The sequence below is a fragment of the Bufo bufo genome, chromosome 5, assembly GCF_905171765.1.
Source record: "Bufo bufo chromosome 5, aBufBuf1.1, whole genome shotgun sequence".
NCBI classification, from domain to species: domain Eukaryota; kingdom Metazoa; phylum Chordata; class Amphibia; order Anura; family Bufonidae; genus Bufo; species Bufo bufo.
The window spans coordinates 510,025,379-510,043,243 of NC_053393.1; positions in this window are offsets into that span (position 1 = coordinate 510,025,379).

Genomic DNA, 17,865 nt, shown 5'->3' on the forward strand with positions numbered 1-17,865 from the left:
GGACCCTCGTCTGTGTGGTAACGACTGGGTTTTTCAACAGGACAACGCTACAGTACACAATGCCCGCAGGACAAGGGACTTCTTCCAGGAGAATAACATCACTCTTTTGGCCCATCCTGCGTGTTCCCCTGATCTAAATCCAATTGAGAACCTTTGGGGATGGATGGCAAGGAAAGTTTACAAAAATGGACAACAGTTCCAGACAGTAGATGGCCTTCGTGCGGCCATCTTCACCACTTGGAGAAATGTTCCCACTCACCTCATGGAAACGCTTGCATCAAGCATGCCGAAATGAATTTTGGAAGTGATAAACAATAACGGTGGAGCTACTCATTACTGAGTTCATGTTTGGAAGTTAGATTTCTGTTTTGGGAGGGGGGGTTAGGGTTTTTTGGGAGGTGTGGTCCTAAACTTTTGATCAGCTGAAAAACAGCCTGTTTCAGTTTATTCGTTGTTTTCATTAAATTGAATGCTCAAGAAATGTTTTGTCTCACTCCCATTTCTTCTTGTTGCATGTTGAAGCTCTACTTGCAACCTTGTTAAGATCCAGCCATGCTAAATATGATGTTTTGCCATTTTTCAAGTGGTCTTAATCTTTTGATCAGGACTGTACCTGCACATCACACCCATATGCATAGAAGCTGTATACGCAAAACTACATGGGGGGGTGCTGTGATGACTGATTGCAGGCATTTTTTATGCAGTATCCGCCAGGGGCAGCGCAGAAGCACTATAGGGGTCATTTATCAAACCTGGTATAAAGGAGCAACTAATCAGATTCCACCTTTCATTTTCCAAAGTAGCTGTTAAAAATGAACGGTGGAATCTGATTGGTTGCTATGGGCAACTAAGCCAAGTTCTAATTTACACCAGTTTTGAGAAACTTTTTGGTAGGCAGAAGAGGATATCGCTTTACTTACCAGACACATTTACTTATTTATACAACGTGTTAGGCTCCATTCACACATCCGCAATTCTGTTCCGCATTTTGCGGAACGGAATTGCGGACCCATTCATTTCTATCGGGCCGCACGATGTGCTGCCCGGATCCGGAATTGCGGATCCGCACTTCCAGGTCCGCAATTCCGTTCCCGAAAAAAATAGAACATGTCCTATTCTTGTCCGCAATTGCGGACAAGATTGAGCATTTTCTATCAAGTGCCGGCGATGTCCGTGTTTTGTGGATCCGCAAAACACAAATGGACGTGCGAATGGACCCTTAGCAATTTGCAGTCCCCAATGCACGGGCAACATCTGTGTGAATTCCGAAGACGGATCCAGACCCATTCATCTTGAATTGGCTTCGTGGTTAGTCCACACCACAAAAAAGTAGTGCATGCACTACTTTTTTGCGGTGCAGATTCGTGGACAGAAACCAGACGGCAGCACTCCGTAGTGTTTCTGTGGGGTTCCGTGCCTCTGTTCCACACCTCTCTTCCAGATTGTAGACCCATTCAAGTGAATGGGTCCACATCCGTGATGCAGGGTGCACACAGCCAGTGCCTGCATATTGCAGACCCAATGTTTGAGTACGAGCACGGCCAGGAAACGGCCGTGTGCATCGGCCCTAATGAAGCAAATTCTGTACAAGTTGCAATCTGATGATTGCAAGTTGTGGTCCCAATTGGGGACCTAACGAAAAGTTTTGAAAAATATAAAAAAATTAAATCACCCCTTTTCCCCAGAATCAAATAATAATAAACAATTAAAAAAATAACATCATGGGCATCGCCGCGTGCGAAAATGGCAATACTATTAAAAAATAAAAAAGTTATCCCATACAGTGAATGGCGTAACGGGAAACAAAATGGCTGATTCGCAGGTTTTTCATTACTTTATCTCACAATTTTTTTCAATAAAAAATGATAAAAAGTCATGCACACCACAAAATGGTATTATCAAAAACTACAGATTTTCCCACAAAAAATTAGCCCCCACACATCTCCATAGACAGAACTCTAAAAAAAAAAGTTATGGGGATTAGAATATGGCGATTTTTAAAAAGTTTTTTTTTTTTTTTTCACTATTATAACGCTAGAAATACTATACATATGTGGTATAGTTGGATTCATACTGACCTGGAGGATGAAGAGCACAAATCAGTTTTACCGCACAGTAAATGCTGTAAAAAAAACAAAAAAAACAAACTGGTGGAATTGCGTTTTTTTTTTTTCCTTTTCCACCCATTTGGATTTTTTTCCCTGCTTACTACTACATCCTATGCAATATTAAATGGTGGTAGGTTCTATTTTTTTGTGGTGCAGAGGCACAGACCGAAAAGTCCAAGGAAGCGCTACCTGCCTCTGCTCTGTATCTTCCAGATTTCGGACCCATTCAAATTTTGCTTTCACACAGTCCGTGTTTGGTTAGTGATTTCCATTTTGGTCATTTATTTCCGTCACATGGAAGTCATACATTTTTTATTTTTTTTGTGGTCGTGTGCGTGAACCCTAAGGGCTCATGCACACAACCATGTGCTGGCCTTTCCGTGCATTGGGGACCGCAGACAGATCCAGAACCATTCAACCTGAATGGGTCCGTGATCTGTCTGCACCGCAAAAAAGTAGTGCATGCACTACTTATTTGCGGTGCGGAGGCACGGACAGAAAACCCACGGAAGCACTCAGTAGTCCTTCCGTGGGCTTCCGTTCCGTGCCTCCATTCCGTGCCTCCGTTCCGCATCTCCCGGATTGTGGACCCATGGAAGTGAATGGGTCCATGATGCGGGATGCACACGGTCGGTGCCCGTGTATTGCGGACCCGCCGTATACGGGCCGCAATATGGCCACGGGCAGCACACAGTCTTGTGCATGAGCCCTAAATCTGTAACTGCCACCAGCCATATGTTCTGTTAGAAGTTGCGGGTAGAGAGCTGCAGCAGAAAGTGCACACCCCCCGAGCTGCCAGTCTAAAGATAATCTAGCAGAGCAATTGGAGCAGTGAATGTGGAGATCTCTGGACCCATGTGAGGTCCAGGGCTGGTTGTAGCTTTGTTAGAAAGAGATTGCCATGTACCATATGATGTCTGATTTAAATTTTTAGCATTAATCATTGAATAACCCCTTTAACCCCTTCAGGACTTCCGCCGTACATGTACAAGTCCGGTCTTTAAACCATGATCGCAAACATTTTACCCTTCAGATGCCGTGGTCAATTGTGGTCAACTGAGCTGCGCTTCCGCTCTTGTAACACCGTTCCCCGGATTAGATTGGGGAACCTGTTACATTGCTCTAATAGACTGAAGCCTCAAACAGGCTACGGAGTCTATTAGAGGAATATACCAATACACGCCACTAGGTGGCAGCACTGTATTGTTATATTGAAAATTAAAGGGGTTCTGCAGTTTTTTTAAACTGATTATCTATCCTCTGGATAGATCATCAGCATCTGATCGGCGGGGGTCCGACGCCCGGGCCCCCTGCGATCAGCTGTTTGAGAAGGCAGCGGCGCTGGCAGTAGTGCCGCGGCCTTCTCGCTGTTTACCGCAGGCCCAGTGACATCACAACTAGTATCAATGGCCTGGGCGGAGCTAAACTCTGTTCATTTGAATGGCGTTTAGCCGCGCCCAGGCCATTGATACTAGTCGTGACGTCACTGGGCCTGCGGTAAACAGCGAGAAGGCCGCGGTGCTACTGCCAGCGCCGCTGCCTTCTCAAACAGCTGATCGGAAGGGGTCCCGGGTGTCAGACCCCCGCCGATCAGATGCTGATGATCTATCCATGGGATAGATCATCAGTTTAAAAAAAACTCAGAACCCCTTTATGTGTTCAATGATGGATATACAAAAAAAAGGAAAAAAAAGTTTTTACAAATATAAAAGGAATAAAAAAATATAAAGGATCAAATCACTCCCCTTTCCTTAAAATAAAAATACTTAACCAATTAAATAAATAAACATCATGGGCATGGCTGTGTGTGAAAATGCCCATACAATTAAAATATAACAATATTAATGGCATACGGCAAATGGCGTAACAGGAAAAAAAAACTGCCAATTCGCAATTTTTTGTCACTTCAATTCCCCAATAATTTTTCTATAAAAAGTGATCAAAAAGTCGCACACACTTCAACTTGTTATCACTAAAAAGTACAGATAGCCCTGCAAAAAATGAGCCCTCACACAGCCCCGTACACATAACTACAAAAAAGTTATAGGGGTCAGAATATGGTGCTAACTTATTTTTTCAGTATTAAAATACATAATTATACACGTGTGGTATCATTTTAACCGTACTGACCTGGAGAATGAAGATAACAGGTACATTTTACCGCATAGTGTACGCTGTGAAAAAAACAAAACCTTTGTGAGAATTGCCTTTTTTTTTCCAATTCTACCCCCATTTGGATTTCTTTTTCCGCTTCCCACTACATTGTATGCAACCGTAAATGGCGCCATGTCCTGCAAAAAATAAGCCCTCATAAGGCTATGCGAACGGAAAAATAAAAAAGTTAGCACTATGGGAAGACAAGGAGTGAAAAATGAAAACCCAAAAATGAAAAATCGCTGTGTCCTCTAAGGGTTAAGCTTATAGGCACACTTCCATCAGAACGGTGTATTTTTTTAAACTAATTTCTCATTTATTTTAGAATTTTTACATGTTTTTCATTTTGGCAGTACTATGTCACAAAAAATTCAATACAAAATGTTGTCCTGCTATAGCAATCAGCACAGAGCAATAGAACTCTTATATAGTTAGGTAATTCACTTACTGCTGCTGTGAGCGGAAGATGTTATCTGAACGGTAGCCCTCATGATAATAGTCGGTGTGGAATTGGGATAACAGAATGACCAGTGTTAGTGTTTTCTTGATACAGCATTGCACTGATCAGTGTAATGTGTGATGCTCTGTTTGAGTCACTACATGTGGCGCTGTCTGGTCACAGTGATGGTCTGAGTGAGAGAGTTAGGTCTCTTGCACACGACCGTATGCTCTCCAAGACATACGGTCCGTGAGCGGGCCATATGTCCCGGAGCGGCATTGATCATGCGCACGGGATTACACAGCATCATAGATTACAATGATGCTCTGCAGGTCGGGCCGCCCATGGGGCTATTGTCCCGCACTCATATGATCTTATGAGAGCGGGGCAATAGCCCCGCGGGCGGCCCGACGTGCACAGCATCATTGTAATCTATGATGCTGTGTAATCCCGTGCGTATGATCAATGCCGCTCCGGGACATATGGCCCGCTCACGGACTGTATATCTCGGAGGGCATACGGTCGCGTGCAAGAGGCCTTAAAGGGGTTTTCCAGCTGTTACAAGTTATTCCTTATCCATAGAGTAGGGGATAACTATGAGATTGTGGGACAGCCATCGATCACAAGAACGGGGACCCCATTCCACCCAAAGTCCCCTTATCAACCAGGCATGTTAGTTCCGGAATTAGCTGAGTGCTGTACTCGGCTGTCTCTGTAACTCTCGTAGAGATGAATGGAGCGGCATTGCGCATGCTCGACTTGCCACTTGTTAGTTTCCGTGGGCTCTAAGAGGTATGGGGTCCTTGTTTTTGTTACGGTCCAGTGGATAGGGGACAACTTGTAGCAACCGGAATACTATTTTAAGCAGGACTGTGCCATGCTCAGTATAATACATGGAGTGACTTGACGTGCGGGAGACGGGATCAAATAATTTTGTACAAAATTTGCTAAGCATCTCTAATTTATTAGCATAGCATTGGCAATACAATATACCTCTGTACTTTATTTGGTTTGTAGAGTGCTGTTGCACTATGTGTTCTATATGTGTTTTCAGCCATAGCAACGTGCACCTGCGCATTGGGATGTGCTAACCCCCCCCCCCTTTCTTGTTTTGTAGTTTGTATGGGAGTTGTGGCTGACTCCTATTTGGTCGTGCACTCCTGTGGCCTGTTTTGCGGCATGGGCTGATTTTAATTAGCATGAGTACATAGTTTGCTCAGCATGCATTCTGGTATTTGTAGTCCCTGGATTCATTGGAGGCCATTTTGGCACCATAGAGATATAAACCAAAAGGGGCCCAGCATGCATGTGGGACCTACACTTCCTGAATTTCATGGTCGCTGTTATGGCACCCAACAGGTGAGGTTTAGTGTTAGGACCCGTCTTATAGAGATCGCCTTGGCATGCGGCAGACGGGCTCAAATAGTTTTGTACAAAATGTATTTGCTAAGCATCTCTAATTTATTAGCATAGCATTGGCAATACAATATACCTTTGTACTTTATTTGGTTTGTAGAGTGCTGTTGCACTGTGTGTTCTATATGTGTTTTCAGCCATAGCAACGTGCACTTGTGCATTGGGATGTGCTGACCTCCCCCCTTTTCTTGAGATTATATATATATATATATATATATATATATATATATATATATATATATATAGAGAAAGAAAGTCCGCAGCACTCCTTCAAGTAAAAAATGTGCAATTTATTCACACATGTCAACAAAGACAACGTTTCGGTCCTCTCACAGGACCTTTCTCAAGACTTGACTTGAGAAAGGTCCTGTGAGAGGACCGAAACGTTGTCTTTGTTGACATGTGTGAATAAATTGCACATTTTTTACTTGAAGGAGTGCTGCGGACTTTCTTTCTCTACTGATTCCGTCCTGCATCGAGGGACCACCGCGGGCACCCATACAACTACAGCTGTGTTTGAAGGAGTGCTGCCTGACCTTTTCCATATATATATATATATATATATATATATATATATATATAGTGACACAGTGAGAGGTTTGGTCTGGGAAAACAGGTATTTTCCTCCCAGCATGTACTGCTGGGCTGATTTACAGCCAGGTGAGGTCAAATACCGGAACGGATTTTAAATACCGGAACGGATTTTAAATACCGGAACGGATTTTAAATACCGGAACGGATTTTAAATACTGGAACGGATTTTAAATACCGGAACGGATTTTAAATTCCGGTCCGGGTTTTGGCAGCACCTGGCTGTCCTTAAATAGGCAGCTGGGCTCAGAAGCCATGTCTCTGTTTTGGGATCTGGGAGCCTTGTGTCTGGATGAAGACTTGCTACCTGTTTGGCGTGAAAACAGGTTGGTGCCGCTATCAGCAAGGACTATTTGAGGCAGAATTGCCGCATTGTGTGACTTACCACCAACACTGCAAGGTGACTTTTCGTTTAAATATGACGGCTTGTTTTGTCATTTGCCTAAAGTGTGAATAAAACACTGAACTTTTTGGTCCAAAGAACTTGTTGTTGCCTCTATACTGCCTCCGCTAATCCTGTCTACCAGAGCGAGTCCCGACTATATATATATATATATATATATAGATAGGAAAACCGGACAGCACTCCAAGTATAAAACAAGTAGTTGTTTATTCAGCCATGTGATAAGGCAACGTTTCAGCTCATACAAAGAGCCTTTTTCAAGAAATTGCTTGAAAAAGGCTCTTTGTATGAGCTGAAACGTTGCCTTACCACATGGGTGAATAAACAACCACTTGTTTTATACTTGGAGTGCTGTCCGGTTTTCCTATCTATTTTATGGGGTAAGCAGCTACACCCTTGGACCTAGCACCCGCCAGCTAGTTTTGTCCAGTGCCGCCATCGTGTTCCATTTTATATATATATAATATGTGTGTAGTGTCCCACTCCAGGTGGATGGGAACACTCCAATATTGTCTGTGCCATCCTATGTCATTTTGCACTATTCATTGTATTTTCCTTTGTCACAGCTGCTAAATTCCCACTTCAGGCTGGTTCAATGCACTACACATATTCGCCTCTAGGTCTCACTTTTACACCATTTATATAGGTCAGCACACAGGAAGATAGAGAGATTAGCAGTGAGGAGTTAGGAGGAGAGGAGCCAGACTTGTCTCTGTCCTCCTGGGCCTTGCCCAGGGAGTGAAGCTACTTCAACCTTTGTAGTCCAGGACTAAGACTTATTGATCCTTTACTGTAATACCCCTTCTAGGGACCCTTCCAAGGAATGAGGGAATAATTGCTGTATCTCGTGCAACCTTTTCAAAGAATGGAGCGGAGAGTTTGCCGGCCATGAGGGAGACCGCCCTTGGGTTGCTGAATTACTGAAGCACTGAATATTGCTGAATATTTACTTACAGAGGATCCAAACTATTATTGAAAGGCTGAGTAACCAGAGCAAGAACAGGAGCCAAGTGCAAGTAGGATCATTACTTCTACACAGTTGAGCTGGAACCTACATACACCACCTCACTGAGCTTGTTATTGGAATCTGCAGCTTTACCATCTTGATGTATGACAAAGGGCTGCTATTGGATGATACTTATTGCAAGACTACAGTTTACAAGTAAAGTTCCTGTTTTGTTCAACTACTGGCTCTCTCTTCATTCTACTCCATCTCCTAATTGCACCTAACGGTGCTGGCGTCATGAACAACACAAGGGCCAAGCCACCAAAGCACCTTTAACACCCATTACCATCAAGGGCACCTCAACCACCATCTGGCTGGTGTTCCCTGCAATAGAGAGTGCCCCGGAGTATTTTGTGCTGTCTTCCCCTCCACTGCAGGCTGGCCCAGGGGACAACTGAATTGTGAGTACTACTACCCTCACTCGGCACATCATCACCGTTACACTGACATAACACTTCTAGGGCGCAGGCGTTGTGTATATGTATATATATTATTAATGATGGAAGTGTCCCTTTAAAGGGCAATCACAAAAAGCTATACTTGTTTTTTCCCTCCAGCAGGTAAAGTTCAGTGAATTTATCTTCTCACATAAGTGACTCTGGACAACAAAGTTTTTTTTTTTAATAATCTTTTGTATAAATTAAACCATCTCCGGGCAAAACTAATTATTCCCCTGAGAGCGCCTCGTCCGTTACTACTTTCATCACAGAAATGCAATTACACCAGGACTTTCTCCTCCTTTAATAAACTGTGCTCTGCCGTGTAGCATTCAACACAAATCAACCACACTGATAACCAGTGAAATAAAAAAATATACCTTCATCTAGACAAACAACCTGTAGAAAACCCACATAGATTCAAGAGGTATTTCACACCCATACAGAAATATGGAACAATATCCTAACAATTAAAGGGATAATAACAAGTCGAGAAATAAAAAATAAAAAGGTAATATTAAAAACTTTGAGGGACATTTATTAAGATCGGCTTTTTATACTCCATTCCTAACCTCTCCCCTGTTGATGTCAGATGCTCACAATTATTAAAATCCACACCCTTAATAATTTTGGTGTATCTATGAGGGTCCATGGGTCAAAACTGAAATATACACCAGCAAGGGAGCCATGGCAGATTTTAGGTATAATTTACAATAGTTTTCTGGTGTAAATTATAATAAATGTGCCTGGATTGCTAGAACCTGCCCCGACCCACTCTTCCCCATTTCTGCCTGCCCACATTTTTAATAAAGAAATGAAAATATATTTGGGTGGCTCCACAAGATAGGTGAGATGGATGGGTGCTGCTATCAAATGATCCCCCCTGTCAGCAAAGGTATTAAATGTTCAAAATAGAGATAGGCACAACCATATATTTGGGTCACTTGGAAAATACAATAATTTATTAAACATCCGATGGCAGAAGAATAAAAAGCAATATAATAAAAAACATATATAAAAACCTATTGGCAATTGCCACAGGGCAATAAAACAAGGAGATAAGTATTATAAAATCACCAAGCAATAGTGTGCAATGACAAAACAATGGTCACATATAAACATATGGAAAAACTATGGACTCTAATCTATAGATGACGGATCAAGATTGGATCTGATATCATTGTCTCTCCAGGGATAATACAAGTTGGTTGTGTGTGGTGCGTCCTAACACTGACGTCGTTCAGTGTATTCCCCAAGATTTCATAAAGTGGGGATATTAAATGTTGTTGCTCGTCCACTTTAAATTAACCCCAGATCTCTACAGATTATTCTTTCGGAGTATCGGCATAACAGGGTACTCACGGTTGATGTAACCAGACTGCGGATAGAGTTGCACGCTGTGTGGCGTCCCACCTGTATTCAGCGTGACCGTGGTTCTTTGTGCAGTAAGTCTCGTGAATTATCACGGGAATTTGGCGTGTTCACCCTGTTGAACTAGACGGGCTTTCAATCCTGGGGTATGTGGATCGGTGGACAGCTGTTCCCTATACCTGATCAGGCGTGTGAGCACGATTTTGTAGGTAAAGTTCTGTATATTGTTTCAGTTGCGCAAATCTGTCGTTTTTCTTCAGAAAATACCTGGGCACTTCATAGATACTTCATTAAAACCAAACGCGTTTCGAGTGTATAGGATTTCTCATATTTTCTATTAGTCTATGCGGTAAGATACCTGGCAGAAATATGTTTTCCACATCTGAAATTACCCAAAGGATCAATAGAATCGGACAAGACAAATCCAGCAAGACCAATCTATGATTCCCTAGCAGCCCCCCTTCACTATATATCTATCACCTTGCAGTCTATTGAGTACGGGCTGCTTTACTATCACACGGGAGTTGGAAAAACCTGCTAACGGTATATTCAGACTTTCCCTAAAAAAACTGTTCTGCAGATGTTCATTCTTCTGCCAAATGGCAACTCTGGGGATTTTCCATGCTGCCACTGAAATGATTCATAAGATGAAGCCTTCAGTTGTATTGATGTATTATTAAGCAGATGTAAAATAAATCACTGGCTTTCCTCAACATGTGGTGATGTGGGCAGATTTTTAGGCAGGTAAACTAGGCAGTTATCCAGTTCTAATACCCAGGACCCCCGCGGACTGAGAGACAAAAGGTCTCGATCTCTACCATCTGCATAGACTTTAGTTACAAGATCTCTCAATCTTGAAGACCTCAGCTTTAAATATTGATGCCTCTTCTATGGATATTTGTGGGGACAACAAGGGATCTTCTGGGAGGTAACAACAGATCTACAGCTCAAAAAGTATTAAGATTGTGTAGCAACCTCACCATGTCAATTCAGTTCTAGGAAGGTGGTGTACATAAGTGTGTGTGTGAGTGATACATATCTGTAGAGTAACTAGGATAGAATATTTAACTTTCCCCTCAAAGCACATGACAAAAATGGGCAACAAAGGAGGGATTCTGCAAGAGACCGAGGTGAGAAAGAATACGGAGGTCATTGTCCTGGATCACCACCAGCAAACTCTTAATCTGCTACCTATCTTCTTTCACCACTCCAGTTAGTAGATCTAAGGATAACCCTAGGAACTCACCATCGCCTGCTACAAGGCAGGTTGGATTTGGCTGCTATAGACCCAGGTTATGCAGCATGTGGAGAAGTATGAGGCGGCACTGCTGGTATATACCACTCACAGGTGTCCCGTAGGACTGTGCGACCCGGTCAAATAGTGCAATAGGTTGTGGTGCTCTGCTATCTAAAAAGTCCACAGTATACCATAAGACAATCCAAATGGAGAAAGAATAATGATAGCGGCACTCACCAAGCTTGCAGCAAGATTCTTCTTTATTACAAAATAGAAGTGGAAGTTACAGCGGGCTGGGGGGGACCAATGCGTGGAAACACTGAGTGATCAGCTGGCGACGGCCGTTTCGCGCACCTGCGCTTCTTCTGACCTCTGACGTCAGGTTATGGATAGACCATTTGGATAGACCCAGGTTATGTTTGAAGAGTCAGGTGGCAAAAAAAAGGTTGTGAGCTCACAGGCAGCAGACCTATCAGATGCAAAGGAGTAGCAGGAGAGAAGTACAAGCCAGAGTCTAATCCAGGAAAGTCAGTAGTACCCAGATAAGTAGACAATGGGTTAATCCAGAGACAAGCCAAAGCCAGTTCATCAGAAGTTGTAAGCAAGAGCTGAAAGCACAGTGCACAAATGAAGTAAGAGGAGCCAAGACATATACAATTCACAGGCACTGACAAGCAGCAAATGCCAGTCTTAAATCCCCCTCCTAGCTTTTGGACTGTATGCCAAGCCAATTGGCTTGGTTTCCATGCTCACAGATAGGTCTTCCAGCCAGTGCTTTGCTGCTCGGCATGGCAATTCCCCCCTAGAACAGCCATGTATTGTATCTTGGCTGGATTAGTTCCTGACAGATTCTACATGCCAAAGTGTGCCTATACCCCATAACATCGAAAGTCAAAGTGGGGGCCTCATAGGCGCCATAAAGTGCCAGTCATAAAACCCTCATAGTGTCAGCCGTACGGCGGCCACCATACACTTACAGGCACAAAGTAACTAGTGCCAGGCATTGAGCACTTCTGTGCAGCTAATGTGTCCTCATTACCAGTCACAATGAACCCACTGCCACTCACAAAGGACCAAATACCATTTCAAAAGTGTTGCCATTTGCTGAACTAGCAAAAAAATTGTGAAAACTGAAAAAATTAATGACCCCTTTATCTGACGGTGGATCCGCCAAAGTTATGAAGAGGTGCTGGCCTCTACATAACTTTGCCACATCCAGCGCCAGTCTAAATGTAAGACAGCTCCCTTGCTGTCTTACATCTAGACCATTTTCTACGCCTAAAACAGGCAAAGAAAATGATGAATGAGATGGTCCTGTCGGCTCGTCCCCTTCTCCGCCCACGCCACTCCCCCTTTTTTAGACCTGGTGAGAGCAGGGAAAAGTCACATATAGGCGTATTTATGGATAATAAATGACCCCCTAAATGTTTAAGTTAGGAATACCACCTTAAAGAGGACCTGACACCTCTCCGTTCCTGTCTGTTTCAGCCACTACGTTAACCCCCCCACGCCCACTTTTCTAGCATTCAGCACCCAGGGCCATGCCAACCTGCCTCCCAGCTGGTCACGTCCTGTCCTTGGGAGCAGAGCACTAATGTCCTAAACGGTCCCGCCCATGCTATAAGACATAAATCCGACTCTGTCTAATCACATGGTATAGTATGGAATTGAGATCCTGTTTAGCACCCTGGAAAAATTATAGAGGAAAATTAAAGATCTCCTAAAAAAAAAATAATGCCCTTAAGTGATCACTAGTGATGGGCGATTTGGCTGCTTCACCGAATTTTACAAAAATATTCGCTTTGTGACGAATAACTTTGTCACGAAGCACATTTCTTTGTAAGAAGTTGGCGCAATGACAGGGAGCGGCGATTGCACCGCTCCCCGTCATTGTACGCCTTAGATGCCGCGTTCATAGCTGATAGTGGCATCTGACAGTAATAACACAGTGTAAAGCAAAATAAAATAAAAAATGTAATTAAATCCTACTTACCTCATCCATTTGATCGCGACAAGCCGGCTGCCGCCATCTTGATTGAAGATCTAGCATGAAATCTCGCACGGCCCGTGATGACATCATCACATCGGCCAGCGTGGTGACGTCATACATCACCGCGCACAGGATTTCATGCAAGATCTTCAAATCAAGCTGGCCGGCTCATCGCAATAAAATGGATGAGGCAAGTGTGATTTTTGAATTTTTTTTACCGCCAGTCAGAGAAAATCAATTCGCTACCACGAAGCACGAGGAAATTGGGCTTTGTGGCGAATCGAATTCTCCCTGAAGTGGGTGGACTTCGATTCGCTCAACACAGGTGATCGTGCATATCGCTTTAAGAAATGGGGGGGCATATGGAGTTACAGTACAGGCCAATGGCAGGCTATGCCCTGCATATGGCGGATCCGTTCCGCACAGATTCAGAATACAGCTCTTGCCACTGATCATTTTACACAAACTTCATTTTCTAAACTGTATTTAAAGTCTCGTTCATACATCGGCAGAGATTGTTCACATCAATATTCATCGTAAAGTAATTTAGCTTTAACAATTTTTGTTTTTATTTTTTTAAAAGAAAAACAAAACGAGTGAATTTTAATTATATTAGCATTGCATCCCTGGAAAGTAATTTAGCCTGAAGAATAAAAATGTACCAAACCATATATTTAATTCATAAAAGTGATTTATCATTTACCTTCTTGCCGTGGAAGACGTCTTAATCACCCGGCGCTTGCTGGAACAAGGAATGAGAAAATGACTACAAGCTTGTATGTGCAGGTATATGGGTATACAGGGATTTCTGACTGCCTCTCCGCTTGTGGCTCCCCTGATGACCACTTCTAACGGTTGATCTTGCTGCTATAACTTGTAGAATTGCTGGTGTATCTCTATGTAATGTTTGTCGTATAAAGTGCTATGGTTGTCAGGGCATGCTGGGATTTGCAGTTTCAGTCCACTGATGTCATTGCACATATACTATCCTCCAATGCAGTGATCTAATGTAGCATATAAAGAATAGTGTTGAGCGCGAATATTCAAAAAGCAAATTTTTATCGCGAATATCGGCACTTCGAGAATTCGCAAATATTTAGAAGATAGTGCTATATATTCGTAAGGACGAATATTAGTTTTTTTTATTAGTTTTATTTTAACACAGTACACATCAGGTGATCATCCCTCCCTTCTTCTAGCTTGTGGGCCAATGAGAAGGCTTTGTCACAGCTTAGCAACATCCCTAGCAACCAATAGAAAAGTTGCCTACCCCACGCCGGTATTTCGAGCGCATTACGCGAATAATACATTTCCGATTTCCGCAATTAAGAATATAATCTCGAATTCACGAATATTCTACAAAATATTCGTGAAATATTGCGAATTCGAATATTGCCCCTGCTGCTCATCACTAATAAAGAAGGGTTACCTTATAAAGTAAACCACCACAACCCCTATTAAACGGTGTTGGATTGGTCGAAAGCAAATAGGCACAAAAAGCATGGAGTCCATTCCCTAGAGCAGGGATGCCCGACCTGCAGCCCTCCAGCTGTTGCAAAACTACAATTCCCAGCATGCCTGCACAGCTTACATCTATTAGGGCATGCTGGGAGTTGTAGTCTTGCAACAGCTGGAGGGCTGCAGGTCGGGCATCCCTGCTCTAGGGAATGGACTCCGTGTATTTCGTTCTTCATATTAAAAATGGTACCTGTTTTTTAAACAAGGGGTAGAGCCAAAGACCTCATGCTTTTTGTGCCTATAGGCTTTCGACCAATCCAACACCGTATAATAGGGGTTGCCCTAGATGTTTTTTTTTTGTTTTTGTTTTTTTTAAGAAACACAGCACCTCTCAATTAAAAACTACAGCAGTGTCTGTGCTTCCTGCCAAGTTCTACAGCATAATCCACTCTCTCCTCCCCAACAGTCACAACTGCGTGCTCCCTCCGACCTCCAGGGGCCAAAAATACCCCAAGATGAGCGGATGTAGTCTCACCCCCAACAGTATTAACAGCCTTGTGCCTCATGCCCCTAGAGTAGTTATGCTCTCGATTCTTCCCCCAATAGTCAGAGCGAGGCCTCCTTTTCTTTCCCTAGCAGTCACAAGAGACTCCTGCTAAATTAGTATACAAAGTACAAAGACAGTTAGCCCCGGAGGAGCAGGTGCAGAGGATGGGAGTGGTAGTGGCCATCATGAAGTTTTGTCTCGCAGTGGATTCCCAACTGCACTTAGAACTGCCAGTTTAAGTATTTCCTACCTATACATAGAGTTTTGGAATACATATTGCAGAAAGCACCATGAGCATCCCAGTAAGTAGCACAATTTTAAAGTAGCGAACTGGAGTATTAACCCTTTAGCGGTAATCCAGTGGGTCACTGCACATCTAATAGGAATAATAGGGGAATGGCACAAGTAGGATGCTCCAGAATTGTTATTACACGGAGAATACAAGTAGTTACTAAAACAGACATATCAGGAAAAGTGACTGGTCCTATTTATGGACCCATGGTCCTAGATTGTAATCTCTTGCGAGAAGGATCCTCATTCCTCTTGTTGTAATTATTGACTTGTCTGTTGCTATGTTATTTATGACTTGGTTTGTACATGAACCCCCTCATTATAAAGCGCTGCGGAATATGTTGGAGCTATATAAATAAAGATTATTATTATATTAACCACTTCCCGACTGCCCATTGACTATAAACGTCCTTGGGCGGTCGGTTTATCTCTGAATGCACGTTCTGGAACATCCTTTCAGAGATGGCTTCTGCACGCTAATCGCGCAGCTGCTAAGCAGGGGGCCCGCTGTCAGTGACAGCAGGGCACCCCAGAGAGAAGTCAGGGACCGTTCCTGGTTGTCCCTGCCTTCTAGATCGCTGTATACACTATGCCACTTCCTGTCCCGGCCCGGAGGTCATGTGACTGCTGGGGCCGGGAGAGTGCAGGAGCTGTCGGGTCTACCATAGACCACGATCAGCCCTGCACTGAGGCTGTATTAGACCTCATGCACACGACCGTAAGCGCTGTACAGCGCTGTATTAGACCTCATGCACACGACCGTAAGTATTTTTTGGTCCGCAAAAAAATGATCCGCAAAAATATACGGATGATGTCCATGTGCATTCCGTATTTTTCGGAACGGAACAGCTGGCCCCTGATAGAACAGTACCGTGTCCGCAACGACCGGCTCTGTAATAATATCATATGATCCACCCCATCAGGTGAACTCCTTAAAAAATAAAAATAAATAAACATTGCGCCAAAACAGATTTTTTTGTGACCTCACCTCCCAAAAAACAGAATGTTAATCAATCAAAAAGTCGTATGTACCCCAAAATGGGAGCAATAAAAAAGTCACCTTGTCCCACAAAAAACAAGCCCTCACACAAGACTATAGCCATAAAAATGAAAAAAATATGGCTCTAAAAAAATGGCAACACAAAAGCATGATTTTTTTTTCTATAAATGTTTTTGTGTAAAACGTAAAAAAAAAAAAAGACATTTGATATAGTTGCGTCCGTAATGACCGAATCTATAAAAATATCACATGATCTACCCTATCAAGTGAACAGTGTCAAAAAAATGAAAAAAAAAAAAAAAAAAATAGAGAAAAGACACCAAATGTTTTTTGTGACTTCACCTCCCAAAAATGAGATAAAAAGCAACCAGAAAGCCAAATGTACCCCAAAATGGTGCCAATAAAAACTACAGCTTGTCTCGCACAAAATAAGCCCACACCCAGCTCATTCAACATAAAATAAAAAAAGTTATCGCTCTCAAAAACCATGACAGAAAATTCCATGTTAGAAAATCCAGATGCCGCTCCTTCCCTTCTGAGCCCAGGCGTATCCCCAAATAACAGTTTACAACCACAATTGGGGTGTTACTGTATTCAGGAGAAAGTGGGTAGCAAATTGGAGGGGATATTATCCTGTCATCTTTTGTGAAAAATAAAGTTTGGGCCTAAAGCACCATTTTCTTGTAAAAAAAAAATTTCATTTTTAATTTTCAAGTATTAAAAATTCTATGAAACAGCTGTTGAGTGAAGTGCTCGCTACACCCCTTAAAAATTCCTTGGGTGGTGTAGTTTACAAAATGTGGTCACTTTTGGGGGGTTTTCACTGTGAGGTTACCTCAGGGCCTCTTCAAATGCAACATGGTGCCCAAAGACCATTTCAGCAAAATCTGCCCTCCGAAAACCATATGGCGCTACTTGCCTTCTGTGCCCTGTCGTGTGCCTAAACAGCGGTATGCGACCACAGATGGGGTGTCATTTGTTTTGTTGTTAACCCTTGATGTGTTCCAGGAAAAAATTTATAAAAATTAAAAATCTGCAAAAAAAGTGACATTTTGAAATTTCACCTCTATTTTGCTTTAATTCTTGTGGAATACCTAAAGGGTTAACAACATTTCTAAAACCAGTTTTGACTAGTTTGAGGGGTGTCATGGGATCATTTATGGGTTGGTTCTATTATGTAAGTCCCACAAAGTGACTTCAGAACTGAACCGGTCCTTAAAAAAGTTAACTTTGGACAAACTTTCTTAAAAATTTAAAAAATTGCTTCTAAAATTCTAAACCTTCTAACGTCCTAAAAAAATAAAATGACATTGCTAAAAGTAGACATATGGGGAATATTAATTAATAAATATTTTATGAGGCGTCACTATCTGTCTTAGGCCTAGTTCACACGAACGTTTTTTTTGCGAGTGTACGG